Here is an 11,611-nt window from a genome sequence, read left to right as displayed (position 1 = left end):
AGGAAAAACCTAGCGCCAGAATAGCCTAAAGTTGAGACGTTGCATCGAGGAGAACCATGTCTGATCGCTACGATAATACGTTACGCCCTTCTTCTGCCGCAACAGACAAGGGGAGAGAGAAAGTGAGAGACAGAGAGAGAGAGGTTAGGGTTACCTGCGAGGGGGATGGCGAACTACAGAAGACTGCAGCAGGCGAGTTAAAAGAGGGCGGGAGAGTGCAACCTGCGTGCTTGAGAGGGAGAGAGAACTTGGAGTTTGCCGTACGACGCCTGAGAGAGAGAGAGAGAGAGAGGGGAGACGCGAGGGAGAGAGGAAAAAACAAAGGAAAAACCTAGCGCCACGGACGATGAAAGCAGCTCATGAACGCAAGGGGAGAGGGGGAACGTTCTGTTCCCTGGGTAGAAAGGTTCTAAGTAAATATCAAATAAGAGAAATCTTTGTCATTCAATACGGAAGAACTTGTTCTCCGCGGTTTCTTTGTCTCGCGCTCGGCATTCTTGGTTGGTTTTATTATGCTTTTGCCATTTCTAGCACTTAGTTTGTTCTTTCTTTTCAAATGTTGACTTTCTCTCTCATGTTCTGGTTTGGGTTGGATCCAGCTTTTACTGGATTCGACTCAATTAGATTATATGTAATCGTATTTGGATTTGGAACGTGCTCAAATTTTTAAACAAGTAGAATAAGATTTGACATTTGTATTTGTCTATTTGATTTGGTTAGATTTGATAAGGGCCCGACCTGGTTACAAATAGATGACGGGTCTTAAGCTAGTCGGAACCACGTAGAGTTTTGAAAACATAAAAATCTAAATTCAAGTCTGATTGCATATGATTTGATTGAGAACAAATTAATAAAAGTTAAATGCAGACCGAATCGAACCATTTGCATCTAAAGAAAAAGAGAGAGATTGGTAAATACCATGCACTAGAGTAAAGGATAAAAACCATACCTCTTAAATGTGTCTTAAACAAAATGGGTACCTCTCGATGTATTTATAAACACTAAATTATGTTTTAATTCAAATCATTTTTATTGCAAAATTTTATCATTTCTACTATCAGAATCTTGATGCCGTAAAAGCCATCCAATTTGTTGTTACTAAGGATACGTGATCAAAGTGAAGAAATTATTAACTTAATATATGTTTCTCACCAAATCACTATTAGTATCATATTTATAAAGGTTAGGTTGTAGAACAAATATTTTATTGATTAATTTTGATGAGTCTATTTTTTGTCCTTGGTATGGTTTTTACCAATTTTCCGTTATGCACATGCGTGCGACTAAGGGATGATTCCCTCCTAAAAAATGACAACGGTTTGCATTATTAAATTCCATTTAAGACGTGGAATAAGCGAATTAGTCATATATTTTAGATATCTCTTGTTAGTTAGGCATCATATTCACTTATTTGGTCTTCCATTGTATTGAATATTCGAGAAATATGTTTGGTTGTCCCTTTTTTTTTTATGTGCAAGGGCTCTTCTATGTCATTCAAATCGCAATAATTCGATGCTTAACTTTGTCATTAGTATGTGATATGGTTGAGCGGGTTTCCCACCACCCAAAAAAAGAGTGAAGTTTCCACCCAACCCCTTATCTCTCCATACTAAATACAGTAAATTATTATAAATACTTCAATGCTTTCAAAAATAAAATATTTTGAATATAAGCATTACATAACTTGTCATCACACTTATCCTCTTAAAGAGAAGAGTCACGTGTCCTCATAAAGATAAGAGGCCCTACTTCAAGTTGACATCAAGTGCGGAATCAAGTTACACACACCTGAAAAATGCAAAACACATACATGCTTGCACTCACACACAATTGATTCGTCAAAAATTCCTTAAACCCAAAAACATATAATGGTGTCATTCCCAACTGAACAGCCTTTGTATAGATGAGTCGCAAAAATAACATAACTTCTTTCTGCTTAGACCAAGATGTGAAATGGTTTTGGAATTTGAACTTTCGCTTGGAGAACGAGCCAGCTAGAGAACTTGCAATTTGAAGTGAACTAGGCACACCGTTCAATGAGCATTCTGTCCAATCCAAATTTTAATTGATAGTGCAATATTAACCAGAAGAGAGAAAGAGGGGAAATAGAAGCATGATTCCCATGGTCCTTATTTTTATAATCCCTTACCAAAATTCATTGCTTTCTCATACACAATGGAGTATATATACAAATTCATGAATCTGTTTGTTCTTTATCCCATGATATATTCAGTCTATTACATCAAAGTATCAAACCAATGTTGTAAAAGTCCATTTCATAGCCCACACTGTACAAAATAATATAGGTAATGTACACATAACATAATATAAAGTATTATAGAGTTCCTAAATTTTGTACAAAGATATTTTTAAATCTAAAGATGCGATCTTGGAAAAAACTGACAAAAAATATTACATAAAGAAATATATTAGGTAAAAAAATGAACCGGTACTTATATTTCCGTGAACATCAAATGTACAATAGAGCTAGACAACGGGCTGAACAGGTAGCCCAAGACTGAAGACCCAGCTCATATGTGCTGGGCAGCAAATTCACACCCTGACCAACAAGCACCCGGCTATAAACTAGGATTGGTATGCCAGGTTCAGGCTACTTGATGTGCTGACGGGCTAACCATGAAGTCCCTTCTAAAATACGTTGTAGATAGGATTACCCTTACCAGGAGCAGGTTGTCCTGTTCTTGGTGTCCTTAGAATGGAAAGAGCAAATGAGAACCCAAAAGGGGCAACATTTGCTTCTTAAGGAATGGTTACTCCACCAAACATGAGCACTGTCTCTGATATCATGACAGAAAATTCAAAAAGCAAGAAGAAAGTCTTTTAACGTAGTACTGAGTATTCTGCTACATCCACAATGCCTCCAACTTAATCAATCATTGGGAGGTTTCCATTCTCGTATTCATTTCCTTGATTGTAGTGGTCTCATTTGAATTATCATTATCTCCTCTTTCCATTTTCACAAGATTGTCATATTTATCTTTTTCAATCCCAGATCTTACGCTCTTGGCTTGTCTATCTTGCTGTGCTCCCTGCTGATGTGTGATCCCATGATTTTTGCTCTCTCCCATGAGGCCATGATTGCGTGTGGTTGCATCGTATCCGATTGATGTATGCTCTTTAGATCCGGATCCATTTCATGTTTGGATTCATAGCATTGACAGGCCTGTTAGTTTTTTCCGCTTGTTAAACAGATCGAGGGGGTGTCGTCTCTCATAACACTTCATTAGTTGCAAACTAGCAGTGTGCTGTAACAATCATTCAAGAAAAACAGCTTAATTCATTGAAACAAGTCAAATTTTCCACGTGAATCCTCCAAAGAAAGGACGTGAAGATCAGATAGACAATTCCGATTCCAAGCCTAGATGCAGAAACATAAAAGACTCAAGTGACCTGCTTGTCGCTTACTCAGAAGAGGAAAGGTTCGACAATCCTAGATAACTCCAACCCCGCAATATCCAAACAGAGAACAACAAAAGGAAACCAATTTTTCATAGTGCAAGAGTAGTCAAGAAACAGAATCTCGCCATTCACCAAACCATAGCAAAAATGAAATTCCACTTCAGTTTTCCCTCGTACCTGTGAATTTGAAAGCGAGATCGGCGATGCATGAAACGACCGGCTGGGACACTTCCATTGCATACTTCCCAGCTGCCGATATCTGGGTTTCAATATCTGTAATGCTCGTTGGTTCGACGGGTCGGGTCGAGCTAGGGTCCAGACCCGGAACCGACCCCCACTCGCGTAAGGGCCCGACGCGAGGCCCTTCTCCCTCGCTTTTCCCTTCCTTCTTCGTTGTCTCCGGTGGTCTCCTGTGGCAGCGCAGAGGGAGGAGAGTGACGGTCGGGTGGTGGTGGCTGGAACGGCGACGGCGACGGAGGTGGCAGCGGCGACGGCGGCGGCGGCTGCTGGGTAAACCCTCTCTCTCTCGTGCGATTTTTCTTGCTCTGCCACTCATGCCCTTTTTTCTGTTTTGCTCTCTGCCGCACGTCCCCTCTTCTTCTCTCTCGCCATTTTCTTTCCCCTCTTTCCGCTGGTTCTCTACCGCTCGACCCTCTTCTCACTCACCTGCACTCCCCCGCCTGCTCTTTCTCTCTCTTCTCACCCCACGGCTGTTTTCCCCCTTGACCGAACCCTTCCTCTCTCTGTCTCTCCTCTCTGTCAGCGCCCCTTTTCTTTGTTTATTTCAGTTTTTTTTCCCCAACTACTACCGTGGGTCTTTCCTAGCAACAGAGTTTGTGTTAAACTTTTTGGGCGTTTGGGGTTGGTTTGCAGTTTAGGGGACGTTTTTCCCCTCTTACCTGCTAGTAGGGTGTGTAGTGAGCAGCGACAGCAAGCAATCTCGAGCATTGGCACTTGATCGGACGTGTTAAGTGGTTGCTAGAAGGGTTGTAGCAGTTTGGACGCTTGTTTGGGGTGAGCAATACCTAATCAAGCTCAAAATGATGAGTATTTATCTTTTAGAGCATGTATAATTATGGTTCGAGCATGCTAGAGCTTAGAATTGATGATTTTGGGACGCATGTTAGTAATTTTGTTTTTGGGGGAAACTTAGGATTTGCGTTGGAAAGTGATGATTCACGTACTTAATGATCGTTTTAGCATGATGGATTAAGTTTCGAAGCTTTAAGGAAACATGGTAGAGATTGTGAGGTTGTGGGGAAGTTTTGGAACCGTCTTAGGGAGTGTAGCGCAGACTTCGGTGAACGGGTGTATCATGAAGTTAATTAGGGATATATGCGTTTTGGGATGTGACTTGAGGTTGATGCCTTACTTAAAGAACGTTATTGAGGAAGGATTTAGTGACGGTTTGATTGATGGTTGAAGGCCTTGACAATTCAAGGCAACGTCAAGACGTAAAGGAGGAGGCCTTGTGGAGAGCCCGTTGGTCGACACTACCTGTCGATGCCCTCTTGAGGCGCTGACACGTGCCTCAAGGATTTTATTTTTGTATCTGTTCATTTCTGGTTGATTGGTGTAGGAATCTAGTAGAAACCTTATTCTTGTTTATGTTTGCAGGTGCACCGGGCTCATCCCGTCGACCTTGAGTTCGAAGCTTGAGGCATTTTGAAGAATTTGGTGAGCGCGCCACAGGTATGGCAACTTTCCAGGCAAATTCCTGCCTGGGGCAATTGTGTGATTGGGTGCTCCTAGGATCAAGGGATCCTAGGATTGTGATGTTAATTGATTGACGGTTTTGTGATTGAGTATGTGTATGTTGCTTACATGATATGAATGGGTTACAAAGATTATTAGTCATTCGATTTAAAAATGTTACGCATTGGCATGTGCATGCTAGAATTGATATCTGTTTAGGACAGATGAGGTGGGGTATCGAGTCGAGTGTCTCCTCGACCCCAATTGTGCATTAGAAAGCATCATAGAATGATAACTGCATAGGACAGCTACGAGCCAACCGCAGATCGAGACTACTCTCCGTGGATTGGCTATGTTTTTCAAAGAGGTGATTGACATGACTGATGTGATGATTGATATAAATGTGTATGTTGTTGCATATGCATTGCCATGGGCAATGATGCAAATGGATGTTTGGAGGGTAGTTGTACCCGTATGGTATGACGGCTAGCAATGACTGTTACTGTATGTATAGACCTCATGTAGAGGTAATCGGAGGTGTGGGTGCACTCGGGAAGTGTATTAACCTCGTGTGTTAGTCAGTCTTCTTGTGAATGTTTAACTGTAATGATAAGAATGAATAACTAAGAGATGAGAGGCCAGTGGGATGTGGCTATGTGTTTGGGAGACGTCCCCCTTGATTGCCACTGGTCTCGCCTGTCAGAGCGCAGGCGGTGCAAGGCCCCAGGGTTCTGTTGTGTGTTGTGCTTGGAGCGTTGGGCTCCTGCCTTCCCAACCTGGGTGTCCTAGGGAAGGCTGAGTATCTCACCTTGGACGTCACACATCCAGGGATGAGTGCTCTACCGCTGCAGCGGGTGAAATGGATCCATACTGTTATGGGCCACCACGGGGGTTGTCTCTCGGCTGTAGGCCGCCCGCGGTGTGCACGTGCCTGTGTTGCACCTACAGGAACTGTTAATGCACTAAAGTTAATGAAAATGCAAAGTGTTTGACAGAATGCATGTGACTGACGTATATGTGATTGATATGAATGCAAGTGTTATGTTTAAGCATGCTTCGCATGTGACTGATGTTGTGTTAGTGTGGCCATCAAGTGGCTTTTATGTGTCGCACTCAGACGCGACATGACGATAGATGGGTTGATATTTGTCCCTTTATTTGAGCCTTACTTGAGAGGGTTTGGCATTTTTCTGGCTTGTTGCCATACTGCGAAGGCTGAGCCTTCAGTTGTTTTCTTTTTCAGGTTTTGGCGGACCCGGGGCAACAGGTTGAGCGGATGGCTTCACTCACGTCCTATTGGGGTGGTTTCGGGATTGTCGTTTGTAGTGCCGGCGCGTCATGTTTTGGTTTTATTGATGTCTTCTTTTTGTTAGGCATCAATGTTATTGATTTTGGGGCATTTTGGTCATGCACATAGATGTGAATTTGTATGAAACAAAATGGTTATATTAATGAAAGTTCGCCCCATTGTTTTGAATTGCTTGGCTCATCGTCAATTTGAATTGTTTGGTAGTCACATCTCGATGCTTTATGTTTTGAGAAAAAAAAAAAATAGTTTGAGGGTTAAAAAGGTCGGGGCGTGACAGTTTTGGTATCAGAGCCATGGCAAACCCCATTATGGATGTGAGTTAAAGCCTATTTGTGAAGTCGTGTTGCCCAGATACGCATTTGTTTGATTAGTTGGTTATTGTAGTTTTGATTTTTCAAGTATAGGTATGTAATGTGATCTGTGTTTTGAACTTCGTGCTAATGCACGTTGTGATTTGACTTGTGAGTTTGGTATTGGTCGTGATTTGAGAATTAAGGATCTTGTTTGTACAGAGGGGTAAGAAGCGAGCTGGGCCGTCTTCAGAGGCACATAGAGAGCCCAGCCCAACCCATTCTGATGCACATACTCCGCGGGGTGACAGTGCGTCAGAGCCCCAGTATGCACAGCTAGGTGGGGGTGCCCAAACCCCACCGAGACAGACTCCGCCAGTGGATCAGCAGACTATATTGCTGACCACGCTGCAGACGCTGACCACGTTAATGCAGTCTATGGTCGGTAATCAGAGAAGTAACGCATCTCCTTCGGGGGACACCAGTGCTCCAGTTCGGGAGAAGGCAACGACAGTGTCTTATCAGCAGTTTATGGCGATGCAGCCGCCTATCTTCTCAGGAGGGGGCAGTCATGACAAGGCAAAGGACTGGATTGAAGAGGTTGAACGTATTTTTGGGCTTTTGAAGGTGCCAGAAGAAGATAGAGTGAACTATGGCTCCTATTTGTTGAAGGGTGATGCCAAGAATTGGTGGCAATCAACTAGTGAGATTCGGTTCGCTGGCCAATGGTCAATCTCATGGAAGCAGTTCAGAGATTCCTTCTTCAGCACATACTTTCCGGTGTATGCCAGAGACAAGAAAATGCAGGAGTTTCTGGATTTGCAGCAGAATCAGTCGAGCTTAGAAGAGTACATTACGAGATATCGGCACTTGGAGGTGTATTGCCCACACCTTTACACTACCGATGAGGCCAGAGCGGGCAAGTTTGTGCGCGGGCTGCGAGATGGACTACGAAGCAAAGTGTTGACAAGTAGACCTCGTGACTTGGATGAGGCGGTTACAATGGCACGATGCATAGAAGAAGATTGGGTGAGGACACAGAAGGATCATCAGAAGAAAGCAGGCCAGCATTCACAAGGTGGACGGACACAGGTAAAGCGCCAACACTTTGCGGGCAGGACAAGGCCTTATGAGAGGCGGGATGACCGAACTTTCAGACGGAACCAGTCTACCCGTAGTGAGGCCACCCAGGGGTCAGTGGCCACTCCGACTTCTCAGAAGTGCCCCACTTGTTCTCGTGTGCACCTCGGGAAGCCGTGCTATCGGGTGACTGGGGCTTGTTTACACTGCGGAAGTATGGGACACTTCATCAAGGATTGCCCGTTGAAGAAAGAACGAGAATTGAAGAAGCCTGAAGCCGGTTCTTCTAGCGCACGACAGACGTCGGGACGTGTCTACGCTACTACTGTGGAGGAGCTCCAGGCACACGACCTCGTTGAAGGTACTTTACTTGTCAGTTCTCATTTTGCTAGAGTGTTATTTGATCCAGGAGCGACACATTCTTTTATATCTAGTCGATTTGCTACCTCACTCGAAGTGTCGGCTAGAAGAATGCCGTATGTTTTAAAAGTTGTTAGTCCGATGCATGCTCAAGAGTCGTGTCGTGAGTATCTTCCTGATGTGGACGTGGAAATCCTTCAATTTCACCTACCTGCACAGTTGGTGATCCTCGGTCTCAATGAGTTTGATGTGATTTTGGGTATGGATTGGTTGTATGCGCATTATGCCATTATAGATTGCAGGAAGAAGCAGATACAGATGTTGACTAATGAGATGCAGCCTGTGGAATTTCGTGCACGTAGGGCCAGTCGAACTGATAAGATATTGGTGTCTGCATTGAAGGCTAAGCGATGGATAGAAGGTGGAAGCGTTGCCTTCTTGGTCAATGTGTTGATCAATGAGGCTGAACGGATGATATTGCAGGATGTTGCCGTGGTGAGTGAGTATCCTGATGTGTTTCCTGAGGAATTGTCGAGTTTGCCTCCAACTCGAGAAGTGGAGTTCAAGATAGAGTTGTTACCAGGGACAACTCCCATTTCTAAGGCACCCTACCGTATGGCACCAGCAGAGTTAGAAGAGTTGAAGAAGCAACTGCAGGAGCTCTTAGATAAGGGCTTCATCCGACCTAGCGTGTCTCCTTGGGGAGCACCTGTACTGTTTGTGAAAAAGAAAGATGGGACTATGCGCTTGTGTATAGATTATCGTATGTTGAATCAAGTCACCATCAAGAATAAGTATCCGCTTCCAAGAATTGAAGACTTGTTTGATCAGCTTAGGAATGCAAAGGTTTTCTCTAAGATCGATCTGAGGACAGGCTACCATCAACTATTGATACGGGAGGAAGATGTTTCTAAGACTGCCTTTTGAACTAGGTATGGACATTATGAATTCAGGGTCATGCCTTTTGGGTTGACTAATGCTCCCGCAGCGTTCATGGACCTCATGAATCGGGTTTTCCAAGAGTTCTTGGATTGTTTTGTTATTGTGTTTGTTGATGATATTTTGGTGTACTCAGAGAGTGAGGCAGAGCACAGAGACCACTTGAGAAGTGTGTTAGGTCTTCTGCGCAAGCACAAGCTTTACGCCAAATACTCAAAATGTGAATTTTGGCTAGAGAAGGTAAACTTTCTGGGTCATGTGATCTCGAAGGATGAAGTATCCGTCGATCCGGCTAAGGTGTCAGCTGTTCAGGACTGGAGAACACCTTGCAGTGTAACTGAGGTTAGAAGCTTTTTGGGATTGGCAGGATACTATCGCAGGTTCATACAAGACTTTTCGAAAATAGCTACGCCCATGACTAAGCTATTGAGAAAAGGGATGAAGTTTGTGTGGAATGAAGATTGTGAGAAGAGTTTTCAAACTCTAAAGGACAAGCTTACTTCTGCCCCTATTCTGACGCTTCCATCAGGTCATTCCGGTTTTGTGGTGTACACTGATGCTTCGGGGATCGGTTATAGTTGTGTGTTGATGCAGCATGGCCGTGTAGTGGCTTATGCATCAAGACAGTTGAAGACCCATGAGCAGCACTATCCCACTCATGATTTGGAATTGGGAGCAGTCGTGTTCGCATTGAAGATGTGGAGACACTATCTTTATGGTGTAACATTCGAGGTGTTTACAGATCACAAGTCCCTGAAGTATACATCCTCACAAAAGGATCTCAACTTGAGGCAAAGAAGATGGATGGAATATTTAAAGGATTATGATTTCACCATATCGTATCATCCAGGCAAGACGAACGTGGTGGCAGATGCGTTGAGCAGGCATGCCAAGGCGACAATGTGCAGTATGTTGACTCGTTCTTGGACATTATTGCAAGATGTGATAGCTTGGCAGCCTTGCATTTGTGATGAGCACAAGGCAACGATGACGGCCTTGATTCGGCGTCCTTTGATGGAAGAACTTGTAATGAAACAAAAGGAAGATCCAGAGTTTGCTAAGAACATGGAAGCAAGCCAGAAGAACGATTCTCTTTGGCATCAAGATGAAGATGGTTCATTGCGTTTTCGGCAGAGATTATGGGTTCCTAGAGATGAAGGGGTGAAGCGTCTGTTGCTTGATGAAGCTCACAAATCTAAGTTTTCTATTCACCCGGGCAGTACAAAGATGTTTCAAGATTTGAGAAGAAATTTTTGGTGGCCTGGAATGAAGCGTGAAATTGCAGAATATGTGGCAAAGTGCTTGATTTGCCAACAGGTAAAAGCAGAACATCAGCGGCCAGGAGGCTTGTTGCAAAGAATCGATATTCCAGTGTGGAAATGGGAAGACATTACGATGGATTTTGTGGTTGGGTTACCTCGTACCAAAAGACAACAGAATGCCATATGGGTGATTGTTGATCGACTTACGAAGTCCGCCCACTTTCTGCCAATCAGAATCAGTCAATCATTAGAAAGTCTCGCAGAGTTGTATATTGGCGAGATAGTGAGATTGCATGGAGTGCCAAAGTCTATCATTTCGGATCGAGATCCGCGTTTTACCTCTAGGTTTTGGGGGCAATTACAGAGGGCTTTGGGTACCAAGCTTAAGATGAGCACAGCATTTCATCCCCAAACTGATGGGCAATCAGAGAGGACTATTCAGACCTTAGAAGACATGTTGCGTGCATGTGTCTTAGAGTGGAAAGGAGAATGGGACAAACATGTGAAACTGGCAGAATTTGCTTACAATAACAGTTACCACTCTAGTATTGGGATGGCACCTTTTGAGGCTTTGTATGGAAGACCGTGCAGATCGCCAACTTGTTGGGCCGAATTGGGTGATGGTAAGATCGAAAGCCCTTTAGTTTTGCAACACTATACCGACCAAGTGGAATTGATAAGAAAGAAGTTGTTGACTGCTCAGAGTAGACAGAAAAGTTATGCTGACATTCGTCGTAGAGAATTGGCTTTTGAGGTGGGTGATCATGTGTTTTTAAAGATTTCTCCTACTAAGGGTGTTTTTCGCTTTGGTGCGAAGGGAAAATTGAGCCCGAGGTTTGTAGGACCTTTTGAGATATTAGAGAAGATTGGAGAGGTGGCATACAGATTGGCGTTACCACCAGATTTGAGTCATGTTCATGACGTTTTCCATGTTTCCATGCTTCGAAAATACGTACCCGACCCGACACATGTGATTGATTTTCAAGGTATTCTAGTACAAGATGATTTGACAATGGAAGAACAGCCCATTAGAATTGTGGATCATCGAGAGCAAGTGCTTCGCACCAAGAGGATTCCTTTAGTGAAAGTGGAATGGCAGTACCATGGGTTGAAGGAGAGTACATGGGAGCATGAGGAGGACATGCGGAAGAGATATCCGCACTTGTTCTTGCATTGAGGTATGAGCTAAATTTCGAGGACGAAATTTTCTTTTTAGGAGGGTAGGATGTAATGCTCGTTGGTTCGACGGGTCGGGT

At 43.7% G+C, this 11,611-nt stretch overlaps 1 long non-coding RNA gene across 1 annotated transcript; it reads right to left on the bottom strand.

Moving 5' to 3' along the window:
• Window positions 1-2,434: 2,434 nt before the first annotated feature.
• On the bottom strand, window positions 2,435-3,667 carry LOC126409820 (uncharacterized). Its single transcript, XR_007572606.1, has 2 exons — window positions 3,598-3,667; window positions 2,435-3,266 (listed from the first exon to the last, which is right to left on the bottom strand). It is a non-coding gene; the product is annotated as an uncharacterized LOC126409820 (long non-coding RNA).
• Between the last annotated feature and the right edge of the window lie 7,944 nt (window positions 3,668-11,611).

This window comes from Nymphaea colorata, chromosome 2, assembly GCF_008831285.2.
Source record: "Nymphaea colorata isolate Beijing-Zhang1983 chromosome 2, ASM883128v2, whole genome shotgun sequence".
Classification (NCBI taxonomy): domain Eukaryota; kingdom Viridiplantae; phylum Streptophyta; class Magnoliopsida; order Nymphaeales; family Nymphaeaceae; genus Nymphaea; species Nymphaea colorata.
Note: the sequence above shows the minus strand (reverse complement) of the source record. Positions and strands in the feature narration are given on the sequence as shown.